This window comes from Anser anser (assembly GCF_964211835.1).
Source record: "Anser anser genome assembly, chromosome: 6".
NCBI lineage: Eukaryota > Metazoa > Chordata > Aves > Anseriformes > Anatidae > Anser > Anser anser.
The window spans coordinates 39406287-39427673 of NC_139726.1; the positions used below are offsets into that span (position 1 = coordinate 39406287).

General features: G+C 41.4%; 1 protein-coding gene across 1 annotated transcript in view; it reads left to right on the top strand.

Moving 5' to 3' along the window:
- Nucleotides 1-21387, top strand: part of PLCL1 (phospholipase C like 1 (inactive)) — a 205138-nt gene that overhangs the window by 36299 nt on the left and 147452 nt on the right. The window lies entirely within an intron of this gene.

Sequence of the window (21387 nt, forward strand, 5' to 3'; positions counted from 1 at the left end):
GTGTTAAATCGTGTGAGAATGGGACTTAATCCCTTGTTTGAACTTTAGCATGTCCTTTTCTTTTCTGAATATGGATGCTTTTTAAATTTCAGCCTGATTGGATGACTGTGCAGGGAAGAAGTACTTCTTTAGAATTCCTCTGATATAGCTATATTTTTTTCTATAAGGAGGAAAAAGTAACCTTTAACAAGAAGGCTCTTTTCTCCATTTCCCAGTTTTAACGTAGTGTTGCTTATGATGATGGAAGTACTTGGAGGTACAGGACAGGCAGAGGTCAATACGGTACAACAGAACACCTGCCAATGTGCTTAGACTTCCTCCTGAAAATTTTCCTCGAAATGCCCAGGCATGCAAGGGAGGCATCAGGGGCCCACTGGGCAGACGTGGGCATAGGGCGCTGGATGCTTGACCCCTCTGCTGCCCCTCACATGTCCTGCGCCCTGGCCCTGGCCCCACTGGGCTCCCGGGCCCTTCTATGCAGATGCTGCGTCTCCAGCTTCCTCTCCATCCCCATGCCCTGATAGCATTCAAGTCACTAGCTCTTGGCACTGGATTTCTGATTTTGTGTGGAGTCCCTTGGGAACTGAGTAGAGACCCTTGATTCCTGTTGTGCCTTCACCTTGAACAGCAGGATTTTTGTTGTTGTTGTTCTTGAAGTGCCGTCCATGCGTAAGTGGGTCGGATGTTGTTCTGTTGTACTAACTGGCTCCCAAATAATGGCAAGTCAATTAGGTGGGTTAACAACTGGTCTTGTACAAATGCTCTCTGGTCCTTCCATCTCTCCTGTTTTTTGAAATGAAGATAGAAGTATTTTTGATAAATTTCTCTTCCAAAGTTACTGCTTATGCAGTATAGATATGCAGACTGTTCTGTTCAGTATTTGTTGTTGTTGTTAAGAAATAACATGCCTCAAAGTTTCTTACAGTGTTGTGTACTCAAGTGAACCAGTAGTGTGTACCCACACCATTTATTACCAGTTGTTGCTGCTGAGGTTTGAAGATGTTCCATACAGGTTAGTGATTCCACTGCAGTTGCTTGTGTTTTGATTAATGTTAAGTAGCTGGCTGGAATGACTTTACTGCCTATTTTTGCAATGCTTCCCTTTTTATTTTAGAATCAAATACCTGCATGACGAAAGATTGTACATCACCGTGCAGAACCCTGGAGTTTCTGAGAGTCCTGTGCTGTGTTTAGTTTTTCCAGTGTGGGAGAGCAGTGAGGATACAGTGTGTTTTGCTCTGCTTCTGTCACCCAGGCATACTGTGTGGGTGGACGAAAACTGTCCTCACGGGCTTTAAGCACCCGTATGTTTCATTTTTTTCATCTTTTCTTTATTTCTCAGAAGAAGGGGCGGGAAAAAGGTAAGAGGGCATTGGAAAAGCAGGGAAATAGAGGCAGACTAACCAAGTGTTTTCTTTGATGCAGACAATCAAGGTGGCGCACACAGCTTTTGGAAAGGGAGGGTGGAGATCTCAGTGCCTCACTGTAGGCATCCTGCCATCTGAAATAAGGAGGTACCCAGCTGGGTGCTGGAAGGAGAAAGCTGCTTGTGGTACGGAGCCAATGTGATGGATGAGTTTTGGAGAGGAATCGGTAATAAGGGGAAAAGGCAAATATCCTGGAGAATAACTCTAGCTGCAGCTAGAAAAGAAGAGACTCAGACAATGAAGGGATGTAAGAGAAAATGTGTGGAAGGAAGGATAGTCTGCAGAGATGGAACTAGCAAGGGATATAGACCTGCAGGAGTGAGGACTCTTGGAGATTTGATATGTAAGGGGAGAAGAAAAGCACTAAAATAAAACAAACAAACAAACAAAAAACACATACCACCACTACCACCAAAAAACCACACACACACAAAACACAAAAAACTTAATGATTCACTAATTTGTACCTCATGCCCCTCTTAAGTTCTGCGAGTCTTGTGAGATGGAAAACCAGAGGCCAACTGTTACGAGGAAGAGCATGAATGAATGCACATCACACTATCTAAACAAATATTTATTTTTTTTTTTTGAGAGGAAAAATGCAAGATGCATTTGGTGTACGGTCTTCAGAGAAGACAGTTGTCAGCGAAGACCTTGGTAATTCTCTTACTAGTGTAATCAGAAAACGATGTGTTTTTCATCCAGGAATAAATAAGGCTTTTGCTCACTTAAGAGACTACTAAGGCTGTGACCAGCAAGCAATTAATGTCATTAGTGATTAATGTTTGATTGTGTTAGTAGCTGTATTTAATGATTAATAGCAACATCAATGTATATTTATAAAAGAAGTTAATGGCTGTAGAACGATTTACTGGCTCAGGAGAAAATTGGTTGCTTCCTGGTATCAAGTTAATGCTGCTTTAGTCAGAGATATAATTGCAAGTAGGCAGCATTGTTTACTTGTAAAATCAACATAACTTTGAGAAATTGCTCTAAATACATTCCACAAAAATGGACTGGATATATTGAGCTGAAAGAGAACCTGAATTTTTTGCATTATTGTCTCTCCCAATATCCACAAGTGAACTTAGTTTTGTGCTAGTGTTTTCTCATCTCAATGAAAGAGAGCATTAAGAAGATCTGTAAGAGGCAAAGTTGATTTTAAGTCAAACGCTCCCAAGTGTTTTGTTGATCTGTAGTGAAGAAAGACAAACACTGTCATCTGTGCTTTCTCTGCCCGTACAATTGCACATAATTTCCTGTACTCGTTATTCAAAATGCTGCAAAAAATATTGGTTTCTTTCATGTAGCTTTGAAAGCAGAAGAGCTGCAGCTTGATTCTTTATTTTATTCACATAAACATTATTCCTTGATTGTGTTACACAAAATGAAAGGGATTTATACATGCTTTGAATTAGTTTTCCAAAGCTGTCATTTCAATAATCAAAACTGGATTGCTGTCCAAGGGACCCAGAGGTTTTGTTTAAATAAAAACACCTAGGAAATGCTACTCTGCAAGAGAAGGAGGTGCCGTGGTGATGACAATATTGTGTTTGTGTAATTCTTTGCCTCTTCAATACACACTCGCTATCCCAGACAAAAGTAGCGGCTCCAGACATGCCTGCCTAGTGTAGCTTAGAAGGATGGGGTTTATATTACAGCCATTCTGACAGATAGACCACCTTTTTATTATTTAGGTTTAACAACTTAAGCAAGATGTAAGAGCCTAAGATGTGAGTGCTGTGCTGTGTTTGAGACTGCCCAGTATGCTTCTGTAGGTACAGAGAATGCCCTTAGTTGATGGTAATTATTGTAATTATTCTCCTGAGCTTTGTAAGGCAGTCATCCTTTGCATCATTCCCTGTTGCTGGAAGCTGGATGTTGCATCGTAGCAGTGCCTGTGGAAGGGGAAAATTGGCATTTTTTTCTAAAATTTCTCAGGTGTAGTCTTCTCATCTCACATATTTCCTCAGGAACAGCTTCCTAGGGAAGTGTGTAGGCTTATCATGAACTAGTGCATGGGCAGCAACAGCCTATCAGGTTTATCTCAGGTGACCTTGGATAAACTGCTTAATTTCTTCATGCTTTTGTTTCCTCTCCTGCTCTTTGTCCTTATTGTTGGTTTAGTTGGGATGGTGTCTGTTACTGAGCACAATGGAAAGCTCGTTATAGATTGGTCATTGAAGTATTATCTTAACACAAATGATAAAGAGGTTTTTTTTTTTTCTTCTTGTAGAACATTGACTGTGAAGCAGGCTAGCATTTTTTATTAGTTTTTTTAACCACTAGTCCTTCTCTCGTTGGGCTTTTCTGTTTGTTTTGCAAAAGAAAACATCTGTTTTGTGTAAACACCCGATACTTCCAGTTGACCAAACTGGAGATGTGGGAAGAAGGAAAAAAGAAACAACAGGTTGGGCTGACCTGAATAATATTTAGAGATGTTTTCTCACTGAAATGAAGGAAAACTGATTTATTCTTTCTGTGCCAAATACAGTGTTTCTGATATGTCAGAATAGTTTATTTTAATACTTCTGAGGCTGATTGTGTTGGCATTTGCAAAATGTGTTGGTTTCCCTTGAAAAGGAAAAGTCAAGTTCTCAAAACAGGGCTGGGAGCCACGTTCCCCTTTGCACAAGGGCTGGACTGGCTTGCATATAAAGGCACCATGCAGGGATTTTGTTCCCGGTGGAGGGGCTGTAAACCAGCCCTCAGGGCTCAAACAACCTGCCTCCCAGCAGGCACTGTTGAGCTGGACGTGGGCCTTGCAGACAGGTTCTGGCACAGTGCAAGTCACATGCTTGTGTGACTTACCTTGCTTCTAGTAGCACCTAAAAACTCATCCTGTCAATACATAGCTGGTGGAGGGCATGTCCCAGTGCTGGCTCATGGAAATTGGTGGCTTTAAATTCTTCAGGTGGCTGCAGACTTGCAATATTAAGTTAGGATCCTGTTAAATGGGAGACCAGAATGTGTTCAATCCTTCAGCCGCTTCAGAGCAAGGAAGTGGGATCCCCAGGATTTCATCCATGGGAGACAACAGCAGTGTGCATGGAACAGCATTGGTTCTCTGTGGCCTGGGGCTGCCTGGGTTGTTGGGTAAAAGGGAGCAGTGGTTTGCAAATCTAACATGAATTTCAGGGTGGACAGGTGTTCTCTAACAGAGGTTGAAATTTTGTCTTCTAGAGGTGTCGGTATAGCTTGTTCTGGAATTGCTGGAAGAAACTGTTAAGAGTTTTGTTTTTTTTTAACTTTTTTTTTCCTCCCAATGTTTTGCTGAACTTGAACCAAAGAAGTCCAACAGTTGGAAAGTATCTTCTCTCTTGTGGTAGCCGAAGTGTTGGGCAAAATTCACCTGAATATACCTATTGTTTTGGTTACCCTGAAGTACCAATCCTGACAAAATGAGTTGTCTAAAACAAAAGCTGAAAGATATCAAGTCTAGTTATCATCTCACAGGTAAATGCTAGCTGTCTTCACTACCTGCTATGTATGTTAGAAATTAATTCAGTGGTTACATGAGCTACAGATAATAAGACCATGTTAGCATAAAACTTTCTAATCGTATAAAATACTTCTAATCTACATTGCATTTTCTTGTTTGTAGTAAACATGGCACAGTTCTCACTGAACACTAACAGTAGTGAGCTGATCAACATTCACACAGTAGCTGGAACTGTGGAGTTAGAAATGTGGTCTGGGCATGACATTTATGGTGTTGGCTGCCAAATACTCATGGAAATTCACTTCTTTCATAAATGTTAATTTGACATGGGCTTAGCATTTAATAAGTGGAATAGCTCAGGATGATAAAAAACAAGCTTGATTACATCCAGAAGGCCTTGGGAAGTACTTCTATCTGTTACTTGTATTTATTTTTTTTAATAAAGATTGTTAGGGGGAGATATGAAAAGGTTTTAGCTTGTAAAAAGTGAGAGGGTTGAACAGGAGTTTAATTCAGATTTAGAGTGTATAAAATAGAGTCTAAATCTTCTCTACACTTAAATGAATTCAAAGCCCTTTCTAAATGAAAAGAGAATGGAACCTCAATTCTGTGTAAATTTGTGAAATATCTGAAGGCATTGTTGCCCCAACTTTGAAAATATGTGTGCAAAGTACAGGCTTTGTTTTACTGTAGCACACACAGAAAATGTCTTAACTGAGGGACCGGAGTGACTCAGAGGTGAACTTTTGATTCCTTGCCTGCTTTAAGGGCAAGTTATTTTGGCAAGTTATTTTCCAGCCTGTTGCTTTTTGCATTATGCTGGATGCTGCAGTGCAGAGTCAAAACTGGTGGTTATTTGTGTTGTTCCCGTTGCAAGGTAGGCTACATAATAAGTGATTCTATTTTACTGCCTGCTGGAGAGTGTGTTGGATGGTTGCTAGCACTACTGGGCTGCTGAAAGAGGACTTGAGAGTATTTAAGCAATGTTAAGCTGAGTTACTTTTGTGTCTTTAATCGTTCTTGTGTGCAAAATACTCCCAGTAAGTGAGCTGTGCAAGCATAAACATCTTAGGCCATGGGAAAAGATAAAAACAAGGAAGAACATCAAAGACAGAATAATAGTATTTAGCGATCTTATTATATTTTCAATATTCAGAGTATTCCAGAAATACTGATCTTCATAAGCTTACAGGGGATAGATTTAAGTAATGTTCTGCCAGTTTTAAAGGAAGGAGACACTGCTGTTCTATTCTCCCTGATCATTCTCTTGTTCTGAGCAGCAAAACAAAGAAACTTCATAACAAATAAATGTAGGTTGCACATCCTTTCCTGCTAGAAAGGATGGATGTCTAGAGAAGTTGCATTCATCTGCTGGCTTGGTTAAGTCTTTCCCTTATGGCAACTTTTCAGCTCTGAGAGCAGACGAAGAGAGAGCGATGCTGAGCTGTCATGGCAGCTCCCCAGGTCCTCCCCAGCTGACGTGCCAAGGAACCTTCTGCTGGCCATGGGTGGAGGGCGAGGATGGTGCTAGCCTTAGAGTTCCCATACAGAAATTGGCAAGTGCCTTGCTGCATTGCCCACCCTGACAGAAGAATAGGTGGGAACTGAAAGGCAAACAAGATGTTGTTTTCTCCTTTTCCTGGTGTTGCTTTGTTATAAGGAGCCTCAGCTGCCCTCTCATTGCTAGTCTCATCGTGTGCCTCCCCTCTTGATGAATTGGATTTTCCTTTCATTGATTCTCTTTGCAAGACAAGCTATATTGGGCAGATCCATTGGATATACTGTATTTACTGAGGCTGTCTGTTTGTATGATGAGTTTCCTTTGCTGCCATATCTGTGTGCATAGCTTCCACCCTGAAAAGATTTTCAGTATTCCAGCTGAATCAGAGGTTCTCTTTAAGGGGTTTTATTTGTCCTGTTGAGAAGTTCAGACCTGGTTTGGGATGAAATTTTGGTTTGCATTTAGAATCTCTATAAATTCTAATGAAGTCAGCAATTCATCTTGTTCCCTTGTTAGGGAATCTAAGGATTTCCTGGACTGAGTTTCCTGAAAAAGGAATATTACAAGAGAGAAAGAAGGCTTCCAGAATTGTTCTTCATTCTTTGTTTCCTTTTGTTGATTTTACTTGCCACGTTATTTTATGGCATTCTCCAGGTCATAGGTTTGTTGTCATGGAGATGATTCTAATCTTCATAAAATAATAAAATGAATTAATTTTTTGACAGCAGGAAGAGAGAAAGTAGATCAGGTTGTTGATATGCAATATCATAAGCAGATCGTCTTGGCAGGAAACTTGTACAGATGAGAGGTCTCCAACAAAAAACAGACTTATGTTTATATAGGGTTTTTAACCAGGTTTTAGATTAGTAAAGTTTAAGACTGCTTGGAGCTGTTTTTTACTTGTCTGTTTGAAAGCTATGCGTCCACTTTAAGGCACATATAACTATTTTTTTTTTTAAACAGACAAACACCCTTCCCTCCCCAACAAAAAAAAACAAACAAACCCAACCAAACAAAATGCCCCCCAAAGGTCCTGCAGTGTTCCTTGGTAAGGATTTTAAATTGACATTTTAATTGTAGCCCAGAAGCCTCAACACCACTTGAAACTAGGTACCTATGTATAGTACAGAATGGTCTTTAGTGCTGGGAGCTTGAAGCCAAAGAGAAAAGCCAGAGCAGGTGCCTGAAGTATGCAGGTGTATCGGCAGTGGGGTGGAAGGCAGAGGCATTTGCTGTGCGCATCCCTGCAACTGAGCTGTACCCTCACAGTGAGGAGTTCTGGATCAGCAGGAGTTAACGCAGTCCCTGGAGCTCTGTACTCTGGTGGGACAGAGGAGGACACAGAGTGATATGGGGCAGGACCCGGTTCTCTGCAGCAGTAACCTTTTGGCTCGTATTTTGAAAGCTTTTTGGTGTTCTAACAACTCTTTAAATGAGGTTTCAGAGAGCATGGTTGTTTCAGAGAGGGGCCAGTTTATCAAAATGGATCAAGACACAGCTGGCTTATGAACCAGGGTCATTTCAGCTGCACACAGATACTGAAAACTGCCCGTGCTGCCTTATCATCTAACGTACTACTAGTGCAAGGAACAGTTGCTCCTGTTACAGATACAGTGGTTGAAAATAATTGTTTTCATGTGAGCAATCTGTTCACTGTACAGGGCAGACAAAGCTAGCTCTACCAGCAGGTAATTTTGCCTGAAAATTTACTACTTTCAGGTTATGCTTAATTTGTATGGATTTTTTCTAGACTTTAACCCCTCTGATCCTCCATTTTTTTTCTTGTTGGGCTCATACCTGAGTCCCAAGATCTTTAACAAAAGATTATTTTTAATTTTTTGGAAAGTCCCAACTAAAATAACTTGATCTTGTGAGAATACGCAAGAGAGGTAACAGCTGCAGGTGGCTCCATGTGAAAGATCCTTCTAGCTATCCCAGGACATTTCTAGTAGGTTGGGAATGCCTGGAGGGGTATTCTACAAATAGAGCCCCATTTTAGCTTCTGAATTTATAACTCCTTTTGGTTGCTGAAGTATTACAGCTGGGAATGTTTTTTTGTTTGTTTGTTTTTCTTCAAAGCCCTGGGGAATGTTCCCCGAGCAAGGTAAGGAATGTGATGATAGGAAATTTACTGTGGAATTGCAATTAAAGGCAAACTGTTTATATTGCCATTGAAGGCAGCTACTAAGTTAGTCTTGAATGCTGTCCTTCATTAGTTTACCTTCAAATAAAACTAATGTGTCTTTTTTTCCACAAACATCACCTTGTAGCAAAGCATGCCTGCACTGTCAGTGACAAACAGTGGTCAGTTCCCTTTCTGCCACTGAGCCAGGGGAGTGCGGCACAGATCAGATGACTGCCATTTCGTTACCGAGTCGAATAATCTTTGTTTTTTTTAGACCTTTCTGAGTTGTATTTTGAGGAAAAACAGCAAGTCTTTCACATGTTCCCCTCAGCTGTGAAATATAGCTGTACCCTATGCTTATCCTTCATGCTGTTGCTAATGATCTTTGAAAACACTGCAGAGCAACAGTTACTGCAGGACCAGAAATCCCAGCGATACATAGCTTGGTCTTTAACTGATTGTTGTAAAAGGAAGCATTTTAGGAATGTGAGCAGGATATGCTCAGAAATGTGTGCTTGCTGTATTTCTTTCACATACTCTGAATGCTGAACTTGGTACATTTTGGTTTAGGGTATTGGGTTATTTTCTCTTTGCTCTCTCTCCTACCTCCACTAAAGTCTGGATTCAGATACTTCATTTTAGATAACTTTTCTGCCAGAGCATCATCTGAACATTGAAGTAGAAGCTATTTAGAGGTAAATGTGGATAAACTGTACTGATAAGTTTGATCATATGCCCTTGAAAAATAAGAGTTGTCAACTACCCATTCTTTTCATAGCATCGCTATTCAAATGTTAATGTGATAGTGTGAATTAGAGTGAAACACCATTCTCATATCCCTCACAGATTTTCTGAAAGCAGCTAATGTAACTGATAGCTTTCTTCCATTTTGGTGGGTCACGGACAGGTGGCAACAGGTGGGTAATTGTTTGGGTTTACTCGAAAAGGTATAAAAATAGCCATAACTGCGTGTTCTTATGGTTTAAATTCTCTGTTAAATGGCATTCATACTTAGTCTTTTTCATGATCTGCCTAGGTTAAGCATGACTGAATTATTACAAGTGGAAAACCCCTGGGACAGTGTGGCTCAGAAGTGGGCCTTTTATCTCTAGGTTGAAAGTTTAAATTCAACCCAATTTGGAAGGCTGTTTTTAGCATATGGTATACTGGATAGTTAATGCTCTCGTACTGCTAAAGCTTAAATTTCCAGCAGGGTTCCCAGGTATCCAAGAGAGAGTTGAGGATAGCTGGGGCACTGCACAGAAGTCAGCTGTTTTTACTTCAGATGCATTGCCTTGGAAATGAGGCTGGGGCAGTATTTTGTTTTGTGCTGCTGTAACAGTGTAACAGTGTGTCCTGGTATCAGTCCAGTCAGCATCTTGCGGCTGGAGAGCAGCAGGCTCTAACTGTAATCACATTCACGCCATCTTTGTTTTGACAAAGTAACAGAATAGTATCTTAAACTATAACTGAAAGTGGTTTTTGCCTTCCTACTTGTACAACTCTACTTTCTAGCCTCCGGATTACTTTCAAGTGAAGTCTGAATATTAAGCCTACTTTTAAGGGTCTCCCTCTTCAGCGAAATTAGATAAGCACTGTGTCCATGGATGATGCTTTTATGTTTTTCTGATATACAGTGTGTGTGAGTGGTAGTCACATTCATACTTTATTTCCACTAGTTTTATATTTATCTTTGTGGAGGGAAAGAGTATACTGAGAGGTGGCAGAAAGTGACTGTTTAAAATTAAGCTTCTGGTTAATAATTAAAATAACAAGGAGAGCCAATTAAAATAAATGCTTATTTTTCTTCCAATTATGGCTAGATAAAACTTTCAGCAGTATCAAGTAGTAGAGAAGACTACAGCATTCAGACCTTATCCACTCATCAAGTAAGGGCCTTGTTATTCCTCTGACTGATTCACCATCTGCTAGGTTTTAATCTCTAGGTGTTCATGGAAGAGAGCTGTCAAAAATTTGGCAATGTGTTTGTGAATACAAGGTTAGGTCTCTTTATTTTTCCCTTTCAGTTGCAAATTTAGCTCCTTTGAAATGAAATCTAGTTACAATAATGCCGGGGTACTAGTCAAATAATACCTCGTGCCGCTTCACTAATCAGTGTAAATTGTAGTGGATGGATTAATTCAATTCTTTAGGTTTTATAGTCAATAAAGCACGTTTCCATTTCACATTGAGAATGGGATGTTATATATATTGAGTTCACGTCATTGCAAATTCTATCAGACCCGATTTAAAACAAACAAACAAAAAAAACATGTACAATGTTAGAAGTAGAACTTCCTTAAAAATTAAGACCATAAAATCAAGAATATAATAATTAAAAAAAAAAACACCACAATATTACAGTTGTCTGTAGATGAAACTTTAAAAATTGAAATTCCAGATGATAATAGGAAGTGTTTTCTTTGTTATTCTGCTTTCCTGAGATATAGGTGAGAAAATGGGCTTGAACACTTGCTCAGAACCAAGAAAGCAGGGATTTCCACAGATAAAAAGGCTGTGGGCTGAAAAATGGCAGTGTTGCAATAAACGGGGTTTACCCACCACTGGTTTAGCAATGGAAGGTTTGTTGGCTCTTCCCAGACATGAAATAAGCATTTGCTTTTTGCTTAATGCATTGCCACGCTGAGGAGCTGAAGGGGCTTCCCCCGGGCACTCAGCCAGGACTGAAGCCTGGCTGCGCAGCCTGGGCTGCAGGAGCTGGTCAATGGCTCTGGGAAAGGCTGGTTCCTCTGGGACCATGCTTGGGTTGTCAGTGAAAAACTCAGCAAAGGGATTGGCATTTATCCTCATGTGTATAGGCTTTGAGAGTGAACGTGGGGTGTGTACAGCTGCACAAGCCTGCTGTGTTCTAGAGAAAATGAAGGAACGAAATAACATTGGACTTTGTCAAGATTTGAGCACTCAAGGTGGAAGCCAGCTCTTCTGTGGAGAAAGAGAGAGATTTTTGTAAGATCAGTAAGTGCCTAGATGCTTTCAATCTCTTAATATTTTTGCATTTCTCAATACCAGTAGGTTACCGGTACTTCTGTTTTATTTAGGACAATAACTTATCAGCATCCCATACATAAGTCTTTCTTAGAAAAAGATCTCAATAGGAAGGTATTGTTTCTAAGATCTCCCTTTACCTGTTTAAAAGGAAGTAAGTGAAGACGGAGGCAGTTGAATCGCCTTTGCAGGGCAGCATGCTTCTTCTGCAGCTATGGCAGCCACCTCTAAGCCATACTGACACTGGCCCAATACTTTGAGCCTAGTTTAAACCATGTCTGGAGGAGGGTTTTAGAACAGAAATGCTGCATTTTGATCTGTAAGTTTGTCTTGTGTGGGACTGGCCCTGCTGGCTTCTGGGAGAATATAAAACCAAAAAGTTTCTCAGAAGTGTCTGCATACTCGTGTATACAGAGACCTGCATCAAATGATTTTTCCATGTTTGGGGGAGTTTCTGCCAGGTGATTTGACACATATTTAATCAGGGCTTAGAAAAGAAAGGAAATGGCCTTGAAAAAGCTTGAGCAGTTAGAAAACACTTTGAAGTTGCATTGCTGTTGCCTCCTTCTTTGATCTCCAGATGCACCGGTCAGTTTTATTCCCATGGATGCAGTTATTCATTGTGCTTATATTTAATGTTTTAAGGGGGATCACTGTTTTACTAGTAACTAACAGTAAAAGTGTCATGATACCAGGGTTTTTTTCTGGAATTAAGAGTTTACTCAGGAATAAAATGAGTGTGTTTTTTTTTTTTCCCTAGAGAATCGTGGCCCTGTAGCTGCTACTTGTAACAGTGAGTAGTACACTGTTGACATCGTGTTCCATCTCCAAGGTTCCAACCTTAATTACAGTATCTAATTTGTAAAATGTTACGAGGTATATTAATTTTGTCTGTGGCAATGGATTTCCAATAGTGAGAGGAGGGCTATAAAAATACTCAGGTCCTTAAGAGTGGTGTTGTGGTTTAACCCGGCTGGCAGCTAAACACCACACAGCCGTTCGCTCACCCTCCCCCCTCCCTCTCTGGGGTGGGGGAGAGAAATGGGAAAGTGAAGCCGGTGAGTTGAGATAAAGACAGTTTATTAAGACAGGAATATAATAATAATAATAATAATAATAGTGATAATGATAATAGTATTAACAATAATAATGTGTAAGAAAACAAGTGATGCACAATGCAATTGCTCACCACCCGCTGACCGATGCCCAGCCTATCCCCGAGCAGCCGGCCCCCCACCCCGGCCAGCCACCCCTATATATTGTTTAGCATGACGTCAGATGGTATGGAATACCCCTTTGGCCAGTTTGGGTCAGCTGTCCTGGGTCTGTCCCCTCCCAGCTCCTGCTGCACCCCCAGCCTGCTCGCTGGCAGGACAGAGCGAGAAGCCGAAAAGTCCTTGGCCTGGTGTCAACACTGCTCTGCAACAATTAAAACATCAGCATGTTATCAGCGCTCTTCTCACCCTAATCCAAAACATAGCACCCTACCAGCTACTATGAGGGAAAATTAACTCTGTCCTAACTGGAACCAGGACAAGTGGTTAAAAATGGGTCTTTACTGATGCACCCAGTTACAGCAATATATTTCATGGTCTGCCATAAGCCATGCTAGTGGGATAATTCTTAAATGTTTGCAAAGTATAAGGGTTTAGACAAACATTTTAGCATGAAGACCCAATTTTTTAAATAGTTCTAGAAACCAGACCACTGAAGTGAAATATAATTGTTTCAGTCCAAACACTAAGTGTGTTCTGTAGAAATCAGCCTGTTGCAGATAAGGAAATGGAGCTGCCACCCAACCCAGTAAAACCATCAGGAGGTGTCATACTTTGCGAGCCTCCCCCACTGTCACCCAGACTGCTGAGTCTAAGAAGTAAAGACAGACGCAAATACAATGCCCTTGACTCCACTTGGAACTGCTTTGGCCTGGCTGTGGACCCGGGCAAATACTGCTATAGGGATTATACATAGACCACATTTTCAAATTTTCCACCTTGAGGGCTACAACATCATTTTTATGACTTAAAACTAAGATTTTTTTTTTTAGTTATCACATTGCTTAGGGCCACACATAGACTTGGTCCTCCAACCTTCGATTTTAATTCTTTAAACTGATTTCTCTCCTATTTGCAGTAAAAATGAAATAGTCTATGAATGCTTTCAGCAATGTTTTTCTCGCAAGGAATGCGGTTCATTTTGTATGCAATGCTTAAAAGCCAGTAAATAGCCCTGGCTTTTCTTTGAGACAGCAGAATGCAGCAGTCGAGGCTGTTCGCTGTGAATTATAACACAGACTGTAGGACTTGATAAGAAAGCACTGTGTGGGAGCAAGATAAAATTACATCCTTGGGCTTATACTAAAAATACATTTGTGAAAACTGTGTTTTCATGGCACAGTTTGATTTAACCTGACCTTGAAGACATCACACCTCTTTTTGCCTGGTACTGTTTTATCTCGCTTTACAGATGGTATATGGGGAAAATAAAACACGCTGATAATGGTCAGTGTCCTGCGTGTCTGAAGCTGCGTGAGTAGCGGTTGCACACTGTGTTTATAACCTCAGGCACTGCATGATGGTTATACCGACCCCTGTTTGTCAGGCCAGGCTTGCCACGGGGTGAGAGTGCCTTTTGGAGCTCTTGTCTTAGGAGCAATAGAGGAAATGGGGTCTATTTTTCAGGAGTACCCGGCTGGAACATTGCCTCTATATCTGTGTTCTAGACTTGACAGTTGGCTTAAAGTCAGGATAATGTAATGAAAACAAATTGGCACTTAGTGAAGCACTTCAAAATAAACATAGCTTTTGTACTTCATTTAAATAATAATAATAAAATTGTTGATTAGCGTAGTTGCTGCTTGGAGCTTGATGTATAAAAGTCAGATGAAGTAAGAAAGATTTAACTCTTCTTGGCCATAAATTGAAGTATAAGGATCGTTTTCTCTTTTACTACTTTACGTACAGGCTGTGAAGTCCTGTGCATCTTGAGTCTTTCTCAGGACCTTGGGAGGGGTATGAATTTACTTACAAATGTGGACCTGGAATCTAGTATCCATCCAGTCTGAGAGAGGAAAGAGAAATCCATGTGTTGCTCTGCTTTACATCTTTGGCATGTCTTGTATATCCAGGTTACATTCATTTTCTTGTTTAGAAATGAATCATTTCACTTTCAGAAAGTGCACGCCCAAATTTAACTCAGTGTCTGGAGCTGAATGACTTAGTAAAAAGAAAGATTCAGTCCCCTAAATGTAGTATGTTGTTGCAGTCAGAACTTGCTCTGTTTGAGAGCAGGGAGGGAAAAAAAAAAAAAAAAAAAAAAAAAAAAAAAAAAAACCAAAAACTTGAAAGTTTGTTTCCAAGAGTGTTCTGACCTGAGTTTGCAGTAAAGAAGATGCTGTTTCTGGCTGACTATACTGTTAATGCATCTTTGCCTTTTAGGGACTTCATGTAACCAAAATTGTGTGCTGAAGAGTTGGAAACATTTGAAAAAGTTTGGCAGTAACTTGTTTTCAGGTAGAAACTGGTGTTTGGGGGTTATGTGATACTGCACAGACTTCAGATGGCCCGTCTGATGAACCTTTTGCATTTTAACTATTATCAATGAACATAGCATGGCCTGTGCTCGGATTATGTGATATTCTAAATGTTTGCAGATAACTTTTGTTGTCTGTAATACACTTTTATTATTTTATGATTGTTCAAATGTAAACTTAGCTTAATCTGGGACTTGAAATAAATGTTAATACTAAACACCATCCCATACATATGCGTCTGCAACAGTTACAGACCTGGGACCCAGGCAAGTGTTCTGAGGAGGTGCTGCTTGGTTTTGGTGATAGCAACCAGCCAGAAGTTTGAATTCTAAGAAATACTGCTGATGGTAAGATAGATTGACAAGGAGTCCTGTGTATAGATCATACTTCTGCAGAGCTGCTCAGTCTTTCGCTCCCTGTGCATGATAAGGACCGGGTCTAGCACTAAATGAACATATAGAGTTGGAGTATCTCTGCCTGCAAGAAGGCAACAGTATTTTATTTGCATTCAAGGAAGGCTTCCCTTGGCTTCATCTGGCTTTATCTCATAGCAGTGAGGTTGGAGGGAGATAAAAACCGTTTTCTTCCCTAAAGTGTTTCTTAAGTGAACAATCTTATTATGCACTTTCACCTTATTTTCATGTAAGCTCATAAAACTTTTGCCGTCTCTGTAAGGGAAGCTCTGTTGTGGTTTAAATACTATTGCAATGCTGGTAGGAAAAAGTAAAATTTGGTCGTCCATCCCTTTTCCAGTTTGATTTTGTGTTACTCCCTTTTCCTGTTCCTCCTCCTTCTGCCTCTGCCAGTAACCATGAAGCAGTCAGTCTTCTATTAAATGAAAATTAAAGATTAGAGAGATTAGCAGGCAACAGTTGTACAAAGACTTTCTATGAGAGCCATAATGAAATTGAAAGTATTTTCTGTAAAGCTCTGCATCCACTGAAGTTATTCCTTTAAATAAGAAAATGGGTTACAACTGTCAGCATGTGCACATGGTGAGGCAGCATGAACTTGGAGGGGTGCAAATGGGTTAAGGCTGTGATGCAGGACTCCCAGGGCCATGCAGCTCATGAGAACTATATCAAACAGGCTTCTGAATGCTGTCCCAGGGTGAATACAGTACATATTAATTAAACAAAGATGGAAACAGACCTTTTGAAACTTCTCTTTTGAGTCATTGAGCTGTGGTATTTTGTTTTCCTCTAAGCATTGGTTGTCTTGCCTGCTGTGGCAAGGGCTAGAGCAGAGGCTTGTGGAAATCAGGAGCAAATGGGCTGAAACTGCTGAGGCTATTGAGTGCTTGTGGGGCTTGTGGCTCTTCAAAAACTGTAAACTTGGAAAAAGAAACACTCAGAGCAGTGTATTGTCTTTGCTAGTGAGTCTGCCGAGTTTGGGGCCTTTGAGGGAGGGCAGAAAAGCTGTTCTGGTGCATCTGAGTTTGCATCCAAGGTCTAGCACCTGGGCTGTCCTGCTTGGGTCAGCTCCTACCCGTCACTTAGGATGCTGTGTTTAGGAAGCAAGTCCTCCTGGCCTCGGCTGCCTCCAGGGTGGCCTGGGATGCCAGCTGCAAAGGCAGCAGCCTGGTGGGGACAGGACCTGAGGGGCAGGCAGTGGGAAGAGTGGAGCTGGGGCAGGGAGCAGGAGAGAGGCAGACCAGGAGACATCTGCCTTCCTAGGAGGCTGAAGCAAATTGAGGGGCAGGGAAGGACCCTTCTCTTGGTGCTTCCTTTTCCTCTTTGCTGCTCTGGGTGAATGGGGACCTCTGCTTAGACTGAAGGCCAGATTGCAACCAGGGTAGCCTGTGAACCAGAAACCTGGGTGCTTGGACTTCTTGTAAGGCATCTGTGAATGGTAAAGTAAGTTTTCTACTCAGAGGACTCAAATACACTTCAGTGCTCTTCACACTGTTCACACTGTCACTGGAGAATGAGTAGGAGTCTAGAAGTTGAAAGAAGTTTGAAAACTGCTATTTATACAAAGCTGTCTTGCCTGGTTCTTTCTTATCAGCCTCCAGTTCCCTTTAATGCTTCAAATTAGGCATGTGTCTGTGGATATGCCATTTCTGCATGCTCCCTGCTACTTGTCTGAATAAATCTGTTCCTCTTGCCGATGGGCTGTGTGTGGCACATGCCAAGATGCAATCAGGTTTTGCTTCACTAGAACGAAAGACCCATCTGACTCAGCGCTTCTGTTTCTAATGATGTTCTTGCTCTTTCCACTCCCCCCCCCCAGGCATCTGGTTTATGTTCTGAAAAACGCGATCGCTCATATTTAGACTTCATTTCTGTGCTACTTAACTTAGCATTTAAAATGTTTTTGAACACCTATGCTGAACACAGACTTGTTCAACAGTCAAGATCATGCATGTGGTTGTGGTTGCTGGCACTGTCTTCACTTCCCTGTGAAACAGGACAAGTCATTCAAATGCTGAAGTAAATGTTGAAAAGAGGTCTGAACCTTAATTCCTGATGGATTTCCCCACTCTGGCACTCTGTGCCTTTTGAGATTCCAATTTTGCCAGAAGTCATAACTTCTTACAAACTACCTTCATTCATACTAGATTAACTGAAGTCAGACCGTGGCTGCATTCACAGCTCTGCTCTGGGCCTCTCGACACACATCCTGGCACAGCTCCTCACACAGCAGGTAGCCCTTGGCTCCTCGCACTGGCAGGTGGAAAGCACCTGGGTGGGAGCTCCGAGGTGTGCAGTGTTCCTCTGAAACAGGTGGTTTGTCTGGGATCCTGCCTTAGATTTTCACAATAGCCTTTCTTGTTCCTAAATAGTCTAATTGAATCCAGGGGTGATACTGAATTTCCTTCACTACCTTCTCTGAATAGTAACAGGGCAGTCAAAGGCATCTATAGGTGACTGGCAGTTTTTCTTTCGTCTTTATTTTTATTTTTGAGAGAAGCATGTCCTTTTGAGAGAAGGATAAAAATTAATTTAGGTGGTTAGTCTATAGTACAGCTTGCCCCTACTTCTTTGTCTAACTTCTTCATCTTTTTGCCTATTTGGTCTTTGGTTGCATAGATTTTACAGATAGACAATAAAATGAACTAGAGTGATCCTATTCTGTTTTTACTTGGTTATGTCAACAGTTTGTCTTTCATTCTAAAATCCCCATTGTACCATAATATGCAACTCAGTGTCTGCAGACTAATTAATCATGACAAAATGAAAGCAAAAACAAAAGCTCTGCAGTACACAATAGGCACAATCAGTCCATGGAGTGTTTTTTCTTATTTTTTTCCTTGGTTTATTTCCTCTATTTTCTCCTTATGGTTTGAAGAGGGTGCTAGGATGGGAAGGAGCTAATTTTGAGAGGTTGATTGAAGATTGAATAGTCTCCTCAGAGCTGTTGTTAAAGAAGCTGTAAATATAGCGTAGCCAACACCTGTTTGATTCTTTACATAAACTCAGTACCTGAGTAAACTTTTTATTAATATACAAACTCTTGGTTTTTGGAGGTCTGTCTCCTTTCCTGATATTGCTGACTTCACTTCACAGGCTGTATTAACCTTTTAAAATATCTTAAGGACTAAAAATATTACCATATTATAATTCTGCCAAATATCTTCTGAATAATGCATCTGATACGGGTTTGTCCAGATTTGTCTGTGGAAGCAATCAAAATACCACACTTCTTAAGAGCTGTTTGAGTCTAGATTAAACACAGTATGTAGCAATTTGGCATTTCACCAAACCATATGCAATGATGTAGGTGAAGCTTTTCCTTTTTTGTGTGCATCTTCCACAGCCCTCTAGATTTCTTTTTTTTGTGGGAAATCTACCTCATTGTTCATTTGCAAATAGCTCCACTGCAGTAGCACCCAGAGATGCTTTAATAAAACCAACAGCAAGAACTTAATAAAAGAGGTGCATAAACCTGTAGGTCTCCAGAGTGGATTTAGTGGCTTGGATATATTCCAACTGAAATTAAAATTGTAGTATTGCCATTAAGTTTATTAAGAAAACATGTTGTGGAGATAAGAGGCAAAAAATGAACATACAAAATGTAGCCAAGATATGACAAACTGCGATTATTAAAACATAAATGCTTTGCATCCTGCCTTGGTGAGTAATTATTCCCCCCAAAAGCAGTGTCAGAGGCTTCCGCAAATGCATTGGGGATTCCTAGTGTTGATTTTTACAAGAAGATCTGCAGCTATTGTAGTGAGGAGTGACTGTATAAAAGAGGGGGGGAAAAAGTAATGCACACTGTCTCGTGTGATGCGTGGATTTCCAAGCATTGACAGGTATGATACAGAAGGGCTGCTGACAACACCCTGCTTCAGCTGAATTCTCAGGTGCATGTGGTCCTGGGCTGAAATGGACTCCTCCATTTCTGTACCAGTTTGTGAACTGGTGGGGAGGTGTGCTGGCTCACAGCAGGAGAGTCTGACTGGTATTTCTGTCTCTGCTAAAAGGCATAAAGAACAGCAGCGGTGATGTTTGGTCAGAGATGCTGAAGAGAGGCTGTGGAGGCCTCTGCATCCTGCAGAGGTGGGGAGCAGAGATGGGCGCTACTCTGGATGGAGACACAGTGAGTGGTGGGTGCTGCTGGCGTGGGCTGAGATATTAAACAGCGGTAAATGAGGAGGCCTGGAAAAGCACAGCCAAGTGACTGGGGGGAATCTCGTTTTCTGGGTAATAGGGTTGTGGAGAATTCATCTGCTTGGGCAGAGCTCGCTGTAGTAATACGGTGAGTAATACAGAGGAGTATAATTGGTTTCGATACTGCTGTTGATTGGGTTATATCAGAGACATCGTTGTGGTATTATTACTGCACAGGATTTCTGCAAAAGTCCTTCAGCTTGGAGTGGAGGTGGGGCCCACAAGAGCAGTGCGTGAAGCTGAGAATGACTTCCAGCGCCTCACCCAGTGCTCAATCCCTGCTGGAAGGCAGTTCAGGCACCCACAGCAGGAGGAAGCCATTGCGTGCTTTCTGCAGGCCCTCTGGCTGGCTGGCTCTGGATTTCCTGGAAAGTCTCGAGGAAGCATGGAAACCTGTCCTCTAGGGTAGTACCTCAGAAGCGAGATGACCTGCAGACTATGGCATGCCGACAGGAATTGCAAATGCATTTAAAGATGGCAAAATAGCAAAGCAAGGCAACTTGAAACATGGGGAACGTGAATAAGAATTAATGAAGTTTGACCTCATACGTAAGCAGACGTACTGGGTAGAAGTAAACCAAAGCACACGTTTAACTGGGACAAGACACTTGGCAAGCAGCAATGGCAAAGGAGATGTAGGAGAAAATTAAACGAGTCTGCCTGTAGGTTATAGACCTGCTTTGTAAAGCTGTGGTGCCTGCATTTAAACACTTTTATTTCTGTGCTTTTTCAGTGTCAGAATGACATAGACAAACTGGAAGGAGCTTAGATAAGAGAGCAATAAATAATTAAAATGCTGGAGGGGAGCTCTGACGAAAGAGACAAGTACTGATTAAGTTTGGCAAAGTGTGGGCTATGGGAAGCTATAAATCTATACCCCTTAGGGAGTAATAGTAAGGGAGGGAGAACAGCATTGCAACTGGATTTGTGTGAGGAGATTCTGCTGGACGTTGGGCATGAGGGGGCTGTGTGGGCCTGGATCTACCGGGCTCTGATTAAACAAACCAGGCTGCAGGTGCGAGGCTTCCTCCTCGTGAGAGCACAGACCGCCATAAAGGCTAACAAGATGCAAAGTTAAGGGGAAGACCAGCTGCTAGAGAGTGAGATGGGAATAATTCCTGAGCTTAAAAATAGTTTAGAATTAAGCTAGAGCAAGCCTGATGAAATACCAAATACTGAGAAGAATCTTGGGGGGGGGTGCCTTTGTCCTACCAAAGGCACTGACCCCGGGCTGAGCTGCCACATGAGAGAAGATAAGTCAAAGCCTGCCCATTTTTAGAGCAAACTGTAACACCCATCTGTTTGCTGCAGGCCCTGCTCTGTTGGCATCAATAAAGAATGAAGCAAAACAGAAGAGAAACAAGAAAGGTTTGGGAAAACCAGAAGCACCATATGAATCTATACACCCACATTGAGTGCTTAGCTGCAGAGCCTGATATTCTGTACACATCTGCTGTCAGATGCCTGTAGAAATGAGACTTAATATTGTGCACTTACCAGTTCGATCAGATCTAACACCATCCACTGCTACCTGGCCTTTCCTGGGTATGTGATTGTGTGCAAGGAAGGAGCCAAGTTGCTGACTTTGATCCATCATCTGTCCCTTTGCTGAGGCTGTGAGAGAGATGCTGGCTGTTCTAGCCATGTGGGAACCTAACATACACAAACTGAAGCAATATTACTGCTAAAAATATGTCTAGAGTAACAGCTTTTTCAGGCTTAATCTGGCCTGAGTGTG